This window comes from Scyliorhinus canicula, chromosome 2 (genome assembly GCF_902713615.1).
Source record: "Scyliorhinus canicula chromosome 2, sScyCan1.1, whole genome shotgun sequence".
Taxonomy (NCBI): Eukaryota; Metazoa; Chordata; class Chondrichthyes; order Carcharhiniformes; family Scyliorhinidae; genus Scyliorhinus; species Scyliorhinus canicula.
This window is the reverse complement of record NC_052147.1, coordinates 106,622,618-106,628,617: the sequence shown is the minus strand read 5'-3', so window position 1 is coordinate 106,628,617 and position 6,000 is coordinate 106,622,618.

The following is a 6,000-nucleotide window of genomic DNA, read 5'->3' as shown; positions in this document are numbered from 1 at the left end:
GGGTTGGATTATGAGGAGAGGTTGAGTAGACTGGGACTGTACTCATTGGAATTTAGAAGGATGAGGGGGGATCTTATAGAAACATTTAAAATTATGAAGGGAATAGATAGGATAGATGCGGGCAGGTTGTTTCCACTGGCGGGTGACAGCAGAACTAGGGGACATAGCCTCAAAATAAGGGGAAGTAGATTTAGGACTGAGTTTAGGAGGAACTTCTTCACCCAAAGGGTTGTGAATCTATGGAATTCCTTGCCCAGTGAAGCAGTTGAGGCTCCTTCATTACATGTTTTTAAGATAAAGATAGATAGTTTTTTGAAGAATAAAGGGATTAAGGATTATGGTGTTTGGGCCGGAAAGTGGAGCTGAGTCCACAAAAGATCAGCCATGATCTCATTGAATGGCGGAGCAGGCTCGAGGGGCCAGGTGGCCTACTCCTGCTCCTAGTTCTTATGTTCTTATGTTCTTATATCACCTGCTATTCCAGATGGTGCCTTTTTGTAGTCCTTGCCGAGAGACACTGAAATGACCACAATGTCATGCACTTGCTGTCTCTTTTATTTCTCTCCATTAATCTCAGTTTATTTCCCAATTTTTTTTTTCTTTGTATCCATGAATTAAATGTAATTCATGTTTCCTGATTTATAGTTCCTGATTTTGACTTTGCCTGTCTCTGAGAATTCTTTGGTCTGACTATCGCCCTAACTCATGAGGCTACAGATCCCCTGCTTTGGATGAGATGCCGCATGTGGGAAAATTGCTGCTGGCGAGCCAAACCTCTATGGGCAACTGACTTTCTTTCACCAGCTGAAGCAAAGCGTGGGCCAGTATCTTGAAAGCACGCTTTAGATAGAATGTGTACGATATAATACAGCATGATTCACTGGAGCTTCTGGGAGATTAGTAGCCCTTGAACTTGTTCATCAAGTACTCTATGTTACAATTCCATTCTATTCAACAAAATGCGGTCAACGATTGTGAAGGAAGACACGATCAACATGCTTCTCTTCACCTCTTCATTCACTATCGTCCAAAAATGAATGTCGGAAAAATATATGACGCATTTGTGCCATTTCCCTGCCTTCTGAATGAATACACACCTTAAATCCTTTACTCCAAATAGGTTAACATTTCAATAAAATGATGGACAAAGAACTCTCACATGAATACTAATTTCAGTCTAATTTCGAGGCAGGTATCTGCATTAAAAACGTTGAAAGTAAATCCATTGAACAACTGACATGGAGTTAATTTTTCACCCTCTGACAGACATTTCTATTTATTCAACAATACAATTTCACATCACTGATGGATTATGGAGAAAGCACATCAATATTAATTATGCTTTTCTTTGCTCCCTTAGAAGGAGAAACAGTTCCCATTTAAATCTCTACCTAAAGCAAATTAATATTACTGGGTGATGCAATTCTGTTTGCAGAATTCAGATAGATCTCAGTAATTGTATTTAATTATATTTAGCCGGTGTCAATGTCTGCTCCACAAAAACAAGGTTAAAAAGGGATAAATAACCTTGACTTTGTTTTCCACAGCTGTTGTAAAGGGAATAAAGTAGTGTACCTCAGAGACCTAATTCAATGAGATCTAACTTCATTCAAACATGATTTGCTTGCCTTCAGTATTCTTGCGTGTCTCCTGCTGTCATCACTGTGTGCAAAGTCACCTTTAGAGGAAAAGCCTGGGGCTTGAATCAATTTCAATCCCAATTTAAATGAATGTGCTTGAGACACAACGTGTGGCCCACAGGCTACTTGTGCTTCATTTCTCTGCAGACTGCTATCTATTAAAGTGCCTCATGAAACTGATCAACGCTCGAGATTGACATTGCATCAGAGAGTCGAGTTAGCAAAAGGATGAAACTCCCCAAGTTCTTTACTGGATGGAGCAACAAGGACCTTAAACTGCTTGCAGCATATAGTCAGAAGCGTAGGTTGGACTCTTCCACCTGTACCCATTGTGAAACTTCAAACTGGCCTAGATTTTGCGTTCAGTGGTGAAGCAATGGCACTGGCCATTCCCTTGGCTGACAGCTTGCCCTGCAGGTTTGTGTATGGAGACTGGGCTGCAAAATTCAGCTCCGTCATGCTGGTATATTTACCGCCATGAGTGCCATTTTGCATCTGGAATACTGTGGATGCCATGTCCATGTGCACTTTGAATACCATTTTGGGTAGGTCTATAGTCCCGAAGCTAGGCCTGTGTGCTGGAATATACAAACTTACATCCATATGAATGAGGAGCAGGAGTGGGCCATTCGGCCCCTCAAATCTGCTCCTCCATTTAATAAGGTCATGGCTGATCCGATAGTCATCTCAAATCTGCATCCCTGATAACCTTTCACCCTCTTGCTTACCAAGAATTTATCCACCTCTGCCTTAAAAATATTCAAAGACTCTGCTTCCACCACCTTTTTTAGGAAGGAAGTCCCAGAGACTTACAACTCTCTGAGTTCACTGCATCTCTGTTTTAAATGGGTGATCCTTAATTTTGAACAGTGACCCCCAATTCTAGATTCTCCCACAGGTGGAAACATTCTCTCGACATCACACTGTCAGGACCTCACAGGATTTTCCATATTTCAATATCTGGAAATATACAGATTTGGCAGACTGTGATATCAGCCTCCGTGTATCGCTGATTTGACTCCAACAAAGCTCATTTCAACCTCAACAGTCATGTTGATGCCCTCTCTTGTTCTTGCACAATTGAGCATAGATTCAAAGAAAGGTCACCCTCAACAGCACTGCTGAAAGAGATCATCAAAAACTCTCAGAATCATTGTTGATTGATTTCCATTGACTGCTGCTCCATTAGTAGAAACATTTGGTGGTTTATGGTGTCTTTTAAAGTTGGCAACTTCCAGAGGGAGTGATGTGTCTTTTCATGAAGACTGTGGTTCTTATTTCAAGGGTTCTGATCAGTTGCTCCCAGCAGTGGGTGCAGTGGGTTCCATCCCCATTGGCCTACAGCATGAGAGGGAGATTGAGCCAAGGCAGAACAGGGAAAGACAAGCTGCTGGAAGAGGGAGGAGGAAGAGAAGGGCTCTCAGCAGGAAACCTTATTCACCCATATCATCGTATTCAGGCAACAATTCTCCTACCTCAACCTCAGTAAGGAACAGTTCATTAGATGCCTTTGTTTCTCCAAGGAGGTTGTAAGGGTCCTTCCTGTTGATTCTCTTATTTTCCCTTTCTTTATTTTTGCTCTTACCATTTGGACATGCTTAATGGTAATGCTTAATGGACATGCATCGTTAAGTAAAGCAGCAGAGAGAACGTGGAATTCAAAAAGTTGCAACATAGTATAAGGTGCTGCTAGCTTTGGACAGTAAGACCCAAACTTCTTGGCACCTGTAAGATGGGGTGGGACTTGGTTCAATTGATTGCCTGGTGGCCAATGAATTGGCCAAAAGACTGTTTTCTGTCCGGTAACAGGTGGTGATTGGATCCTACTGGAGTAGAATGATTTTCAGAGACCCAAAGAGTGAATTTGATTCTTGGACACTCAGGGGAAGGACCTGATCCTCTTCTCTCTCTCCAGAAAGGCTGTGAGCTGATGTATTTCTGAACCTACAGAGAAGCTGAGTGAAAGATTCCACCATGAAACCTATGCAAGCTGCAAACAGAGACCTGGATCTGAAAACTTACTTTGAAGGAACATGTGCTTAAGGACAACTGCTTGAAACAAATATACTTTATCCTTTTACTTATTATTTTCATCCTTCCTCCCCTCTGTGTTTGTCTGTCTTGTGTGTGTGTAGGTAGTAGATGGGGGAAAGCTAAAGTGGGGATTAAGAATTCGATAATAGTTAACCAGTTGCATCTGCTGCATATTTAATTATCGTTCTTGTTATAAATAAAAAGTAATTGTTTTTAAATTTACAAACCTGGTGACTGTAATTATTGGGCAGCAAAAGGCCAAAGGCTTTGGGGATTTTTCTAAGAATTATTGGTTAATTTAATTATGTTGCAACTCGGGTCCAGTGGGGCTGGAATAGACGGCACACCTGCCCAGGGTGTCGTAACAGGGTGCACATAGAAATCAGTCACTTGATGCCAGCAGAGCTGCAGCCTCAGCGTTGAACAGCACGACCAGTGGCCATGAAGGGACTGTGAGCTTTTCATGTCAGGTTTATCTAGGCTGGGGTTGAGGGACATGGTGGCACAGTGGTTAGCATTGCGTCCTCACAGCGCCCGGGTTCAATTCCGATCTTGGGTGACTGTGTGGAATTTGTATGTTCTCACCGTGTCTGCGTGGGTTTCCTCCTGGTGCTCCGGTTTCCTCACACAGTCCAAAGATGTGCAGGTTAGGTGAATTGGCAATGCTAAATTGCCCCTTAATGACCAAAGGTTAGGTAAGATTACGGGCAAAGGGCAAGGGAATAGGCCGAGGTAGGGTGCTCTTTCGGAGGGTCGGTGCAGGCTTGATAGGCTGAATGGCCTCCTTCTATACTGTAGAGATTCTATGAATCTATGACATCTCCAATACCTCACAGTTTGCTGTCCATTTTTGGATAAGAGAGGTGACTGATGCGTGTGTACAAAGCGTGGAGACCTAATTGCCTTCTCTGCCTACGGCGAGAAGCAGGCGGAGAGCCAGGAGAGTCGGCTTACCGATGCCCAGGGTACCATTGATGGCACCCACGGTGCTTTTCAGCTGCTGCAACTAAATTCAGAGATGTGCCATGCCACTAACACAGCAACAACCAGCTCAGGAACACTGAGTTTGGGTCCCGCCAGGACCAGTGCATCCTGACCTCATGACAACCTTTGTCTGAAGCTTGGTGAAAAGAAAAGCAGAACATACCAGACTGACAGCATCTGTGGAGAGAAAAGAAAGCTAATGTTTCAAGTCTGGATGACTTTTTGTCAAAGCTAGAGAAAACTGAAAATGGGATTAGATTTATACTACCGTGGGGGGGGTGGGGGGGGGGGGGGGCGGAGAGAGTGGGACTGGATAGGGGGCCAGCGATAGGGGGAGATTGACAAAGACATTGAGGACAGAAAACAAAGGGAACGTAAATGTGGGTTATTAAGGCTAAGAAGGTTCTGATAGTGGCACATAAAGAGATTAGAATGTGTGAACAAAGGTGAGCAGTGTGTCAAAGGGCAACTAGGAACCTGCATAAGATAAAGATGCATGGCATTAAATAGCATGGATAGAGGATTGGTTAATTAATAGAAAGCGAAGAGTGGAGATTAATGGGTGTTTCTCTGGTTGGCAATCAGTAGCTAGTGGTATCCCTCAGGGATCAGTGTTGGGCCCACAATTGTTCACAATTTACATAGATGATTTGGAGTTGGGGACCAAGGGCAATGTGTCCAAGTTTGCAGATGATACTAAGATGAGTGGTAAAGCGAAAAGTGCAGAGGATACTGGAAGTCTGCAGAGGGATTTGGATAGGTTAAGTGAATGGGCTAGGGTCTGGCAGATGGAATACAATGTTGACAAATGTGAGGCTATCCATTTTGGTAGGAATAACAGCAAAAGGGATTATTATTTAAATGATAAAATATTAAAACATGCTGCTGTGCAGAGAGACCTGGGTGTGCTAGTGCATGAGTCACAAAATGTTGGTTTACAGGTGCAACAGGTGATTAAGAAGGCAAATGTAATTTTGTCCTTCATTGCAAGAGGGATGGAGTTTAAGATGCGAGAGGTTATGCTGCAATTGTATAAAGTGGCCACACCTGGAGTATTGTGTTCAGTTTTGGTCTCTTTACCTGAGAAAGGACGTACTGGCACTGGAGGGTGTGCAGAGGAGATTCACTAGGTTAATCCCAGAGCTGAAGGGGTTGGATTACGAGGAGAGGTTGAGTAGACCGGGACTGTACTCATTGGAATTTAGAAGGATGAGGGGGGATCTTATGGAAACATATAAAATTATGAAGGGAATAGATAGGATAGGTGCGGGCAGGTTGTTTCCACTGGCGGGTGAAAGCAGAACTGGGGGCATAGTCTCAAAATAAGCGGAAGTAGATTTAG